Here is a 15,296-nt window from a genome sequence, read left to right as displayed (position 1 = left end):
TTTATAGTGCTAGCAAAACTATCTAATCTCAAGGACATCCATTACAGTAACTCTGAGGCCGCTCAAGGAAACTGGTCCATCATCAAGAACATTGCTCTTAAACAGAGAGGAGCATTTCTGTCTGCACATGGAGGCCTTTCAACACGTCACCTTCAATGAAGCACAGCTGTGCCTGGTCATGGAGGAGAAAGGGCATCTTCCAGGAGAGCAGGGGGAGCAAGGAGGGCGGCTCAGGGTGGAAGGAGGGTAGCTCAGGAGAGAGAGCGTGTCCACTTCCCCAAGGCTGATTGTGACAGGGAGGCCCCTGAAATCCAAAGGCACGTTGTTGCCATTTTTTGTCCTTCTCTAAGCTCGTACTCAGATTCACAAGTTGATTAGAATGGTTTGGTCCCTTAAACTATTATTAATAATTATAATAATTTTTTGCCAATTGTTTTTATTTGTCTCCTTTCATGGTAACAAACTTAAGAAAAGATGGTTCTGTCTAGGTTACTTTTCTCTTTGTCTATATATTCCTCCTCTGTCATGATTCTATTTATATATTGTGCTATTTTTCTCCTCTTTTGGTTGCTTTACAAATATCCTCATCAGCGGAAGCATCGATTATCTGAGGCCTGAGGGAGGAAGGGATTTCCACAGGCCAAGCGGGAAGATGAGGGCAGATGAAGTGAAACTGTTGACAAAGAAGAGTTCAGTCAACAACAATCAGCGCATATAAATGCAGAAAGGTTTGAGGGCTTCATCTGGAGAGTACCTTTAGGAGCAAGCTTTCCCCAAATGCATCCTGAACCCTCTCTCGCTTTTCCTGCTCAGACCGGGTTTCCCACCATCCTGAACTTCAGGCACCTTCCTGCAGGTGTCCCCAGGAGGAGGAATCTTCGTTCCTGTTTCTGCCCACGTCAGTTTCTGGGGGCTTACTTTCTCTGTCCATTTCTTCTCTTGGTTTTGTTTTTCTTAGCGTTTTCTCACTTTTGCCTCATCTTCTCCTTCAGTGTATAATTTATGAGGAGGAACATATATTTCACTATTTAAAATAATCACAAACGTATACTTTTATTCTTCACCTACAAATTTTAAAAGATTTCATTATTTTTTCACGTATGTTGAAATTCAGAAGATTTTCGGGGCATTTTATACATTTTGTAAATTCTCAGGGAGGAATTAATTCGTGCACTTATTTCTAAACTTCTGTGTGGATTAGTGCATCACGTGTTCTTGACTTAAAGGATAGACAGAGAACATATTCCTTGATAAATATATTTTCATTAGAACAAGAAATCACTCCTATAGTCAGCGAATTATAATTTATTAATCGGATCCATTAAATAAAACAAAAACTCGTCAAGTAAATTTTCCAAGCTATCCTTAATGGTGTTAGAAAAATATATCACATCCGCTTATGAATTGACTTAAAATTCATTTACAATGGACAAGAAATACGTGTTTGCTAAGTCAGTGATGTTGACGAATGTGTCAATTTTCCATATTTGGGACAAATTTTGACAAGTTGTTTTCAGCAAATTGCTTGTAGACAATGTGTTGTGTTCAGTAGTTATGATGGAAGTGGCGTTCTGGAGCCTGTGTGGATGCAATGCACCTCCGTGTAGAATCAAGGCATCATGAGGGCTACGTTGTTAAAAGATAAATAAGGCATATTAAAAATTTTGAGAGCTTGTTTGAGCAGAAATTGATTTGAATCGGACAGTGCCAACCTGGAAATTGTTAGGAGAGCTCCACCAACAAGAGCTGGGGAGAGACTTCTATAGAAAAAAGGCAGAAGCAAAGTGAGAAAAGTATTGATTGGCTATAGCTTAAAGCCTGCACGGCTGTTTGTGATTGGTTGTCCCTAGGTTTCAATTTCATAACTTTGAGGCATTAAAAGGCTTAAATTTTGGTTTGCTTACATAGGCCGCCAGGGAGTTAGAGCCACCTCAGTCTAATGGCCTCATCATTTAATTAACAACTTCGTTAAATCTTGCTATCAAAATCACAACCTGTGAAAGTCAATGTACGTGACTTCATTTTTCTATTGTCATTCGCCTAAAGGACTCAGCTAGTTTCCTAACGCCTTTTGAATCAAGGGAGCTTGCTCATGGTTGTATTAAGTTCCCTCAAGCATAGTTTAAAGTGATTTTTTTTCATGTGCCAATTTTCCCCCGGGAAACTAGTTTCCACCAAATTATATGTATTTGCAAGAAGACCCAGCTCTAGCCTCTGTCTGCATCATCTTCAGTGCTCGTGTCTGGGAATAATTCCTGAACCTCTCTGCTTTCTTTTCTTCTCCTAACAAGGAAGGGACAAGGATGAGCTCACCGGCCTTAATGTTATTTTAAAAGGGACACTATGTTCTTTAATAAAGTTCACTTTCTCCTTAGATATGTTCATTCGAGTCGCTGTTGGTTCCAGTTTGCCGTCGGTAATTGTCCAGATAACTGAGACACCTTCATGCTGAGCCGAAGCAGTGAGCTCTTGCCTTTGTGGTAGTGAAATAATAGGACTGGTTTCAAGGTGCAGAGTGACATATGGTGTCTCTAAAGGTTACACTTCATTTAGAGGATTATTTTTAATAAAAACAATCCATTTTAAATTATGCTTTTATTATTAAAATTCCCTTTTACTCAAATAGTAACAGAATTATTTGAAGATTTTCATGAGTTGGAGGAGAAAGACAGACTCTAAGGAAGGTTAAAAATTAGAAGAATAGATAAATTATAGATTTTTGTTTTTAATCATTTCTTCCCATAGAATTTAAAAAATGTACTGTAAAGATAAATGTAATCAAAATATTTGTTATTAACAGTGATCCTCAGTTTGAGTTGTTTGTTTTTTGTTTTAGTGAGAGGGATGAGCATTGGGTCCCCCTAGCCCTCTATCTGTTGATGTCACTCCTTAGTCTTTTCTAGAACTATTTTTTGTCACACCTCATACATAAGCATGGTCATATAAAAAGTTAAATCCAGTCATTTCATCTCCAGAACAAAAACACGGAAGAATTTTAAAGGAGAACATCTTCCCAGTGTTGCCATATAGCATCTTAAAACATTTTTTAAAGGCAGCTGCTCACATAAGAGCAATAAAACAAAACTGCTCTCCCACCGCCCATCCCGTGAACTTGAGTGGGGAGCCTTGTTTCAAGGTTCCAGGGCATGTTCCCGGGGAGGCCTCGGATTGTTGTCTTCCACAAAGGAGATGAAAACCACTCTCCGTGTCGTTGCTGCTTTAATATCCCTGTAAAATGTGGTTAGTTTACCAGCAAAGGGTCCAAGCAGAGTGGGCAGCCTCAGAGCTGTGGCACCGCAGGGGTCCTCACTGAGGGTGTCTTGTCTCCTCCTCTCAGCGGCCAGGTCCATCTTCCCTCAGCCCTGCAGCAGAGGCCGTGGAGGATGGGGGCGGGGCACCCTGAAGACTAGCTGATTTGTCAACTTACCAATGACACGTTAAGACTACTGGTCTAACAGATAATCTGCATTCTTGTTGTAGCACTTTCATTAATGTGCATGTGACCATCCCTGGCCCCTAGCTCTGCGTCCTCAGATCACAGATGGCAACCGAGTTTTCCTACCCATGGTGGTGGGTTCCATTACCTCGCAGTGCAGTGACACAGACAAATCCTCCCAGGTAAGAAAGCAGGTCCTCATATCCTTTGAGAATTTCCTCTGCAAGACATGTGTCAGATCTGGAGATTCTTAAATAGAGAAGATGTTGAGTGACAAGTAGAACTGTCTCTAAACTGGGTCTAGCGTCGCCCACTCAGAAAGGACGCCCCTCACGACGGTAGTCTCCCGTTATCCACTGCTCAGTGGCTCTCCTCCTTACAGGGCCCGGAACCCAGTCACGTCCCAGGAGTCAATGAGCCTGAACTGCAGTGGGGAGAACAGTCAACCAGTTCCTAGTCTCTTCCACATGGAAAAGCAACCTCTGGGTGATAACTGCGCTCTACGCAGAAGATGAACGTCACCGTTAACATCTAAATTCAAAGGCACCCTTACTCAGTCCAGTAGCTCCTGAGGGCAAATGGCACAGCTCTTCTCTGGGGAAAACAGCAGCCCAGAGAGACGTCACCACTGGCGACTCATGGTCACAGGCAGACGCAAGGGTTCCGAAAAGCACCCCTGGGCTGACGGAGGACTCTGCTTCATCTGCACCCTTTTCCACCATGTTTAATGAAGAGAATATTCTCAGGGATTTTCACATTTTAAAAATAGTTTTAATGAAAATATTGGAAGTCAAATATGACTGAGGTGAAAACAAGGTACATTTCTTCCTGCAGCACCCAGGCGGTGAGAGCCTCAGACTCCAGAACAGCAGTTTCCGTGGCAGGTCGGCTGCAGTCCTGTCTGGAATTCGAAAGAAAACCAATGAGAAGATCCTGGTAGAAGCAAACTGTGCTAAAACGTCTAATATTAAAACAGAGGGATGACTTTAAATAATGTAATTACAATATTGATGACAGGGTAATTAATGAAAACATTAACTTTAAATTATAATAGTCAACATAAATTTCAGTATCACTAACATTATTTATATAATCTGTGCTTATAGTATTAATACTGAGTTATGCAATAATTGTTAAAAGTAATCCTATTTTATTAATACAATTTATGAAGTACTATTAATATATTCTACTTTACATTACTAGGATTGTGTTGGAACTTGATAAAATACATAATGTCAACAAAATTGTAATGGAATGCTTGCTAAGTTTCTCAGTAATACTTACACAGAAGTTATGTGAGGTATTGTTTGGCCAAGAAAGAAAGTGGTGTTTCTTAAAGTGCTGGTGTTTTCTAGTTAACTTTTTTTTAAGACAATATTTTTAGAGCAGTTTTAGGTTTACAACAAAATTGACAGGAAGGTAACAGAGATTTCCCATACCTCCTGCCCCCACACATGCACAGCCTCCCCATTATCAACATTCCTCACCAGAAGGTACATCTTTACTAAGGGTGAACCCACACGGACACATCATGATCACCCAGGTTGCACGGTTTACCTGAGGGCTCACTCTTGCTGCTACATCCTGTGGATCTGGACAAATGGGTAATGACAGGTATCCATCATTCTAGTATCATACAGAGGTTTCACTGCCCCAAAATCCTCTGTGCTGACTGGCTTTTTAAAAAGTGTATATTTGCAAAAGAATGAGTTACCTGAAGTTATATTTTAACTTTCTTTCATTTTCCACATACTAAAATCATTATTATTCATTTTCTATTTATGAAGAGTTCCTAATACTGGTTAATGTTCACATTTGAAGTGTTAAGTGATTCACACTATGGCATACTTAACTACATCATTTCTTGGTAAAGAGTACTTTATTTGAATATTCCAGTTACTGTCAACTAGACTAACAATCTACAGCATTCATCCTGGGCCACAAAAATATTTGTTCTGTTAATACTATTGACTTTAAATTTCATAATAATTGGTTACATTTCAATGTATACTTTTCATTTTACATAATTTTTCAATTTCAATTGTTTGCAAAAGTTTCCCTGAACATTCATAGTTCTGTAGTGTGTGAATGAAGCCAGCGTGAAATGTTGCTAGATGACAGACCCTGAGATAGAGTTTAAGATAGACAACTTTACAACTCGAAGGACCTGCAACTAAGATATACAACTGTGTACAGGGGGGGTTTGGGGAGACAAAGCAGAAAAAAAAAAAAAGACAACTTTTATTCTTTATATGCCTGGAATATAAGAATCCATGTATCATCAGATGAATCAGCAATAGCCATCATGAATAATTTAAGAGACACATTTATATTTTTCCATGACACTGGTTCTCTAAAAGACAACCTATAATAGATTTCTAAAATCAACTTTTAATATACACTTGAAATATGATAATTGAGATTTAATAATGGCAATAACAAAAGAGTATCATGTTCCAGCATTCTGCTACAGGGGTCATTCAATAGCATTTAGTAATTACTCATATCTTTCCTTGTTATTTTTATCCTTAATCAAATTAAAAAGCTAAAGAAGTAAGTTTGGGAAATAGAATTAGGTTTGGCCTGCTGAAGGAGAAAATTACCACTGATCCCCAAGAAGCAGGAATAAAAGTAGCTTCACGAGGATAAACTGTAAACCCCTGAGACCATTTTCTCTAGGGGATTCAGCCCACTGAGCTCAGGTGAGTGACTCACGTGTCAACGTAGCACCTGGAGTGTGTGAAGTGGACGCACCCACAAGCACACCTGCACACGTGCCCTCTCCTGTTGGGTCCAGTGTGCACAGAATCATTTCATTCTGTTACATCCGATACAGTTTACATATTCATTTTCAGACTAAAAGGCAAAGTTTTTTTTTTTTAAAGATTGGCACCTGAGCAAACAACTGTGGCCAATCTTTTTTTTTTTTTTTTTTTTCTGCTTTATCTCCCTAAATCCCTCCCTGGTACATAGTTGAATACCCTAGTTGCAGGTCCCTCCAGTTGTGGCATATGGGACACCACCTCAATGTGGCCTGACCAGCGGCGCCACGTCCGCGCCCAGGATCGGAACCCTGGGCCGCCGCAGCAGAGCGCACAAACTTAACCACTCGGCCACGGGGCCGGCCCCAAAGATTTTTTTTTTTTTTATTTCAACTACTTTTTCACTGCCATGAATGTTCCACATAAAATGATTTTCATGGTAGAAATTTCTATTTTGTATCAATTCACTTATTTTTTATTAAGATACAGTTGACATATAACATTTTATTAGTTCCAGGTGTACCATATGATTTGATATTTGTATATACTGTGAAAATATCACCACAATAAGTCTAGTTAATATCCACCACCGTACATAGTTACAAAACTTTTTTTCTTGTGATGAGAAATGTTAAGATCTCCTCTTTTAGCAACTTTCAAATATACAATACAGCATTTTTAACTATAGTCACCACGCTGCATATTACAGCCCAGGACACATTTATTTTGTAACTGGAAGTTTCTCCAATTATTTGGAATGTTCCCAAATGTGACAAAGCGTAGTCACTCTAGCACATCAATGTGGGGTCACAGCTCACCCTCTCCAAGCTGGCATCTGGCAGTGAGGGGGGTGCAGCACCCACCAGCCCTAAATCCTGCAGGGCTGTCATTTAAGCAGTTTCAGGGGCTGAGGTGGCAGAGTATGGGAGTGGGCTGGGAGCAGAGCTGGGAGGTTCAGAGGAAACCGACATCTGGTCCTGATGCAAGGACAGGTGAGGAACCAACATCAGGAGAGCCTGGGGAGGGACCAGCCCTCCGGGAAATGGACCAGGGCTCACTGGCTGCCTGGACACTGGCTTGTCCCTTAGCTGAAGGTTCTTGTTACCACCAGCCCAGCTCCCTGCTCCTGCAGTCAGGCTCACTGTGGCTCCGTTATTTTCTATCAGGTTTTTATTTCCTTCTGTTTTTCCGTCAGACCTAGAATCCAGTACAGACACCTTGAATGCTCCAGCTCATCTTCTGCCCCTACTTCTCTCTGAATTGTATGAGAGGAGAAAAGACCACAAGCTGGTGAGGGACCCGCAGCTGGGTCACGGTTCTCCCGGTGAACAGATCCCATTCCAGAGAACATCGACATCACTCAAGGCCCTTATATGACCATGAGGGATAAAGACAAAAGCACTTCCACCCCATTATCACGTCTGGACACAGGCAAAATGCAGACGTTATCCAAGACACAAAACACGAACCACCCTCTCCCAGCCTATGTGAGTGACTGCTGCCTCTTTACAAATTGCAGCTGTGGTCCCCTTCCAGTCAGACCTCCTTAGAGACAGGACGTCGTAAGACAAGTCAGAGAATTATCCTGCTTCCTGACAGCAAACAATCTAGATGAGATCCTGCTTCTTTCAATCCACCCGCAAAATCAACTAACAAAAGTGCATTGTTGTTCAATTACAGGCACGTTCCTGACAGTCTTTAGCTGGAGGTCACGGACAGGTGTATTATACAAAATATGAAGGTATGCATGTGTATAAAGACAGATAGAATTTTACTCTATAAACCTGAATATGCATTCTCAACTTTTCAACATAATTTCAAAAACAGGTCAATAAGCTGTGCTGAAAGCCCCAGTGAGGACTGACTCATAGACCGACACACACGTACCACACGCTGGTTGGAGGCGGCAGGTTCCTGTGGAGCCAGGACACACTGGTGGTTGTGCACATGTGTGTGAGTGGTGGGAAGGGAATGTGCGACAGGGAAGAGAATATGCCACGATTCCTTGGAGCCCTGGCGTGACTGGAGCAAAGAGAAGATGATTGTGGCTGTTGTCTGTCCCTCTGCTCCCCGTCCTCTGAGGCCCTGGTCAGGGAAGCAGGTGAAAAGCCATCACTGTGTTGGGAGATTGAGGAAACTGGGCTCTTCTGGGGCTGTGGCCCCTGCTCAGGGGTCTTCACTCCCCATCCACAGGCTCTGTTAGGTCCTCTGCCTGATCTCAAGTCAGCAGCAATGTAACTGCACCCACGGAGTTGGGATGGGGTTCTAATGTGGACAAGAAAGGGAACCCTGAGGCGGAAGCTCCTGGTTGAGGTGACAGAAGGTCAGTGAGTCACATTTCTATCAAACCGTCACACAGACTCTGCTGGTGCCCATAATATATTTCTGCAGAATTAGAAGCGCACCTTCCACAAGAAACCAGCAGTTAAGTGTGTTGTGACCATCCCCACACCTGGTAGCAAATCACATAAAAGACGCCAATGCTTTGAACTTTTTCCTCTCAAATCCCAGTCCTCGTGACATCATGGTCCTTCCTCTCTGGTGCTGGGTCCCACCACTGCCAAGATCCAAAGGCAACGGGCCAATGAGAGGGGCTCAGGGCTTCTCCTCTATTTCACTCATTCTTCTAATTTCTAAGGAGGAACCCCTAACCACCTGGAGCAAAGTGAGAAACAATGGCTTCAAGAACGAGAGAACTAAGTCTTCAGGGAGCTACTGGAACACGCTCCTAAAATCAGGAGGGAGGCCTGGATGCAGACGGGTCCAACACTGTTGCCTTGAGACTCCTGGGCCTCAAGTCCACGGGGAACCACAGGACTCCACTGCTTATTATTGCAGCCAAGGGGACTTCTTGAATCCTGTCTGACTCTCTCATCTTTGACATCTCTTCCATTACTGGGCATTTCTCCACTGCCAGGTTTCTAGTTCTTTAGTGGGTGTCATCTTCTTTTTCAATTAATATACAATTCACATGCCATAAAATTCACCTTCAAACTGTGAAATTCAGTATTTAAGGTTGTTTCTTTTCTTTTTTTTTTTTTTTTTGGTATATTCACTGGCTGTGCGACCATCCACACTAATTACAGAACATTTTTATCACCCCAAATTAATCCCTGCATCCACTGTCAGTCAGTCCCCATTGCCCCCTCCTCCCAGTCGCCGGAAATCATGAATCCATTTTCTGTCTCTGTAGACTCGCCTACTCTGGACATTTCATATAACCTGAATCACACAATATGCATTTTTGTGTCTGGCTTCTTTCACTTAATACAGCGCTTTCAAGGCTCATCAATACAGGATCCTATTTAACACTTCATTCTTTTTTAATAGCTGAATAATATTTCATTGTATGAATATGGAACATTTTGTTAATTCACTCATTTTATGGACACATGGATTGTTTCCAATTTTTGGCTATTATGAAAAATGCTACTAAGAACACTCGTGCATACATTTTTGGGTGAACACATATTTTCATTTATGGATACATCAGGAGAAATGGAATTGCTGAATGTATGGTAACTCAATGTTTATCTTTTTGAGGGACTGCCAAACTGCTGTCCAAAATAGCTGCACCATTTTACATTCCTAACTGTAGTGAACAAGAGTTCCCCTTTTCCACATTCTCTCAGACGCTTACCATCTACCGTCATCCTAGTGGCGATGAAGTGGTACCACACTGTAGTTCTGATTTGAATCTCCCTAATGACTAATGATTTTGAGTATCTTTTTGGTCATTGTTATATCTTACTTGGGTAAGTATCTATTCAAAATTTTTGCCCATTTTTAATTTAGATTATTTTTTAAAATTTTTTAGTTGTAGGAATTCTTCACGTATTCTGGATACTACACTTCAGATATATGATTGCAGTTACATTCTCCCATTGTGTGGGCTGTCTTTCAACTTTCTTGAGTGTCCTTTGAAGCACAAACATTTTCATCTTGATAAAGCCCAGTTTACCAATATTTTTCTTTGGTTGCATGTGCTTTTAATGTCATATCTAAGAAACCATTGTCTAATTCAAGGATATGAATATTTAAGTCTTTGTTTTCTTCTAAGAGTTTTGTAATGTTAGCTCTTATATTTAGATATTTTATCCATTTGACATTTATTTTTTTGTATATGACGTTAGGTAGATGTACAGTTTCTTTCCTTTGCATATGGATGCCCAGTTGCTCCTGTATCATTTTGTTGAAAAGACCATTGTATCTCCCATTGGATCTTCTTAGCACCATCAACCATAAATTGACCATGAATATGAGGATTTGTTTCTGAACTCTCAATTCTATTCCATTAATCTGTAAGTCTATTCTCATGCCAGTACCACCGAGTCTTGATTATGTAGCTTTGTAGTAAGATCTGAAACTAGAAATGTGAGTACTCAATTTATTTTTCCTTTCAAGGTGGTTTTATTTATTCTGGGTCCTCGCATTTTCACATGAATTTTATGGTCAGCTTGTTAATCTCCCCAAAAATGTCGCCTGGGGTTTTGATAAGGATTACACTGAATCTGTAGATCAACTTGAGAGTATTGTCATCTTAAGTCTCCCAATCGATAATCACTTTTCTTTATTTAGGGCATTTAGGTATTTCCTTTTTTAGGGCATCTTTCACTTGTCTCAAAATATTTTGTAGTTTTTAATGTACAAATCTGCCTATTATGTTAGAAATATTAAGCATTGTATCCTTTTTGTGTTACTGTAAATGCTATTGTTTAATTTCCCATTGTCCATGATTCAATCTTGGGTCACATATTGCTTTTAGTTGTCATATCTTGCTAGTTTCCTGTGTTATAGGAGAGTTTTTAGTCTATCTTTCACGAAATCGTCAATTTTGTAGAGTATGATACAATTCCAGTTGTTTTCAGGAATTCCTCCAAATGGTGTTTCCGTTTTCTTATGATGAGATTTAGTTCATGTTGGGGTGGGTTTTTTGTATTTTTTCAGGAACACTACACAATGATGTTTGCTCTTTCTCAGAGATTTGCATTAGGAGCCACGTGATGTCACTGTTTTTCATTATAATGTCAACTTTTTCCACTGACGGTGCAAACTCGAATTACACACTTAAAGTGGTGTTTGCCTAATATCTCCACTGCTGACCTTTTTCACTATGGTAGTTTCAAATGGTGAGTTTCCCTAGCATTCCTTTTGCATATTTAGTTGCTATTCTACTGTCAGGGAATGTGTTTCATTTCCCTCCTCCCATGAAGCCATGTACGCATGTGTGTATGAATATGGTAATTTACTTACAGTAGATCCCTCAGACTATATTATTCAATGTGCTGAAATACACTATTGTCATTTTTCATTTTGATGAAATTTGTCCCAAATATGGCCATGGCAGCCCCTTCATTCTGCCTCCTTTTTCCTTTTCACCTGCCCCTCCCACCCTTTTTTTGTGAGTATATTTCCTTACTTTCCAGCAAAGGATACTTTAGACACAACTTCCACTACCCACCCCCCAAACAGCAATCTTGCCTGTGCCTGCCTCAATCTACCCTTTCTCCCTGGAAGCCTGGTTCCCGTTATTGAGGGATGAAATTTAAAAGCCAAGATTTGAGTGGTATTTGCCACTGTGACTGAGGCGTCATGGCTTCTAGGTCCATTCAGTAGACAGGGTTAGGAAGAAGACACATACACACATGTCTACACACACCACACACACATCATGAATTCATGTGCTCATAAGTCTAACTGTAATTCAACACCCAAGACTTAAATTCTGCTTAAGTATTTGTATCTCCTTTTCCATTACTGGGTAACCTGGGTGAACAACGTAAACAAATTCAATCATGAACTCAGTCACACAAGGCATAAAAGACGCTTCCAAAATTGCTTCACTCACTGAGACCCCTGACAAAAATTCAAGTAGCGCTAAGAATGATTTGCAGGTACTTTTATGTTTCACTTGAGTGTATACAGTAAAAACACTGTTAAGAAATTACTAGAATTTGTTTTTTAATTTAATTCTGTGATTGTGGTAGTCAATCTGATATAAAATTAAGCTCATTTATTTGTTTTTCTTCTCAATATTCTTTTGCCCATCCTTGTTGCTGTAACTTCACTGCTGAGTACACAAAAAGTCCCCAAAGTAAAGCCAGATAAACAGATTCTCTGGGAAGTACCCCCTCCGCCTATCACTTCCTCAATGAATCTTTTACACCCCATAGGTCACTTAGTTCACAAGTTCCTGGCTGTCCTTCCTTCAACTGCATTCTCAAGGCCAGCAGCAGACTGTCTCCAGCCTCACATCTCAGACATCCTCTGTTTCCGCCATGAAGTCCCTCGTTAACAGGGCTCACTGATTAGGTTATGCTCCATCAGGAAAAACTCCTTGTGATTATCTTACAAACAGTTGACTAGAGCCCTTAATGACATCTGCAAACCCCTTCACCATGGCCATACAATGTCACCTGACTAGGAGAATGATATTTCATCACATTCAGAGGTCCAGAACAGAAGCAAAAGGAGGGGAGTATACGGGGGTGAACCCCAGGACACAGAATCTTGGGGGCAAACTCAGAACACCGCCTAACAAAGTAATGTCAGTCCCCTTCCAGCTAGGTTCTAATTTATATGGAAGGATGCTTGAGGTTTAACAGAAGCACAGGGAGAGAAGAGAATGACCTAGTCTCAACCCAGACCCTCTATCCTTGTCCCAAGCCCTCAGCTCAGACCTGGACTCTGAGGTCCCCTCAGTGCACCTCGTACTCCCCCATCCTGTCCTTTAACCCACATTAACCCTCTCTACCTGGACCCTCTTCCTGAGGCCCACACACATCCCGGACCACCTGTTTCTGTCTCAAAGCCCTGTGCTTCCCCCTGCTCAGGTCATTTCCAGTGGCTTGGCCTCTCCCGACCTGGAGCCTCCTCCAACGCCCCCTCTGAACTCTCATTAAGTGACTTGCCTCCCTATGCCTCTCCCTCCTCTCTCTTTTGTCAACCCCTGAGGTCACCGAATGCTCCCTTCAATCTGTCCCTGCTCCAGTGATGCCCTGTGCCTCAGATGTCAGCTGTGTCCCTGGGCACAGTTCCCCTGACCCACTTGTACTCACTTCTCCCTCTGCTGGTGTTCTTCCTACCCCAACTCAGCACCGGTCTCCTGGCCTCCCACCCCCTCTCCCTTCTCCCTGACCTGTTCAAGACAGGAATGATGGTGGCAGTGCAGATAGGAAAGAGTGGACGGGTTTGACATTTCAAGGAAAGGAGTAATATTTTAACATAGGATTTATTTACAAACAATGTGTTTATTCTTTCATGCCTGTATTATTTTTACCACATATAACCTTTTTAAACACAACTCTAATAGTTAAATCACATTATGTGGTATTATGATGCTTCAGTTTATTCGGTTATTTCATGATTGACCAGATCTCTAATTATGTTTAGAGCTTAATTAAAATATTAATTGAACAACCTATTACACTTTTGAGGAAGAAATTTTACTGTGTATATGATTACAAGTAGTAATCTATTGAAATAATCTAATCTATTTTTATTACTTGTTACAAATGCTTCACTAATCATTCCCAGATCACAGCAAAAACATACATTTTCATCTTACATTGTTCATAATAGGTCATTTGGCAAAATTCTGAATATTTGGATGAAGTGCAGGTTAAAGGATGCTCCACAGAATTTGTTTTGTAGTCTCCACTGTAGACTTTGCTCACGTTACTTTAAAGGACAGATTATAAATTCAGGCATTTCCACACTGACTGCAGACACAATTTCTCCCCTGTGTGACTCCTCTGGTGTATATGCACATTAGAGCTGAGGATGAAGATGGCTTTTCGTTACATTTATAATGTCGGTTCTCTCACATCAACTCCAGGGTCAGAATGGACTGAAGGATTTTCCATTCAATGTGACTGTTTTCTTTAAGTAAAGGGTAAGACATGTGTCTGGAATTCTGGCCACATTCATTTCATATATAGTGTTCCTCTCGAGTGTGAACTCTCTCATGCTGTCTGGTTGCTCTCCAGTGTGAAAGTCTTTATGTTAGTTAAAGGATGAAGGATGAGAGAATGCTTTCCACATTTATTAAACATGCAGGATTTCTCTCCCATGTCACTCCTTTTGTGTGAATGTAAGTTAGCATCTTGGCTGAAGAGTTTCCCACATTCATCACATTTATAGGGTTTCTCTCCAGTGTGTGTTCTCTGGTGTATACAAAGCTGAAGTGCTCGTATGAAATTCTTTCCCACACTCACTACATTTATAGGGTTTGTCCCCTGTGTGAGTTCTTGGTATGAATGCAAATTACTGCTCTGGCTGAAGTGTTTCCCACATTCATTACATTTATAAAGTTTCTCTCCCATGTAACTTAGAGTTTGTGACTATAAGTTAGCATTTTGGCTGAAGCATTTCCCATATTCATTACATTTACAGGGTTTGTCTGCAGTATGTGTCCTGTTGTGTCTAGAAAGCTGAGTGCTCTGCTGGAATTCTTTCCATACTCATCACATTTATAGGGTTTTTTCCACATGTGATTTAACACATGCTGAGTCACTGTGAATCTATAAGTGAAAACTTCCCCACACTCATTACATTCATAGGCATCCTCTCCAGGGTGAAATCTCTCTCATGGAAGAAACGACAGGCTGTTAAAGAATTTCTCACCTACATTCATTTACTCTTTCTCTACACATGACTTCTAATTTGATCATGCAGTGAATACTCCCTGTTAAAATCTTCCCCACATTACTTACATATGCAAAGTATCCTATTTTCAAAAATGCAAAGAGATTTCTCCTTTCATAACATCTCAACTGCAGAGCTATCAGATTTATTTTCTAAAGATTTCATTAGTTTCAAACATTAGATGTAAGCACCATGTTTATGTCATTGTCCTTTTGTAAGAACTGAGGTTTTGGTTTGAGCACACGTTAATATTTTCCCTAAATTTAAATGGCCCCAAACCTTCTGCTGGACAGCATTTACTCCCAAGTGAAATTACGGTCATGTGATTGTGCTGCATTCTACGATCTTCAGGTCCCATGTCTTTAATGTGGAGAAGGAGGGTTTCTTCCCTGAAACTTACCACTGACGTGCATTAGATGGGTCCTTCTTGCAGGTATCTTCTACAATCTCGT

At 40.8% G+C, this 15,296-nt stretch overlaps 1 long non-coding RNA gene across 1 annotated transcript; it reads left to right on the top strand.

Moving 5' to 3' along the window:
* The first annotated feature begins 406 nt into the window (after positions 1 to 406).
* Positions 407 to 9,200, top strand: LOC139080019 (uncharacterized). The gene is made up of 7 exons (XR_011534129.1): positions 407 to 3,618; positions 3,819 to 4,454; positions 7,394 to 7,685; positions 7,879 to 7,939; positions 8,026 to 8,299; positions 8,392 to 8,521; positions 8,837 to 9,200. It is a non-coding gene; the product is annotated as an uncharacterized lncRNA (long non-coding RNA).
* The last annotated feature ends 6,096 nt before the right edge of the window (positions 9,201 to 15,296 follow it).

The sequence above is a fragment of the Equus przewalskii genome, chromosome 28, assembly GCF_037783145.1.
Source record: "Equus przewalskii isolate Varuska chromosome 28, EquPr2, whole genome shotgun sequence".
In the NCBI taxonomy this organism is placed as follows: domain Eukaryota; kingdom Metazoa; phylum Chordata; class Mammalia; order Perissodactyla; family Equidae; genus Equus; species Equus przewalskii.
Note: the sequence above shows the minus strand (reverse complement) of the source record. Positions and strands in the feature narration are given on the sequence as shown.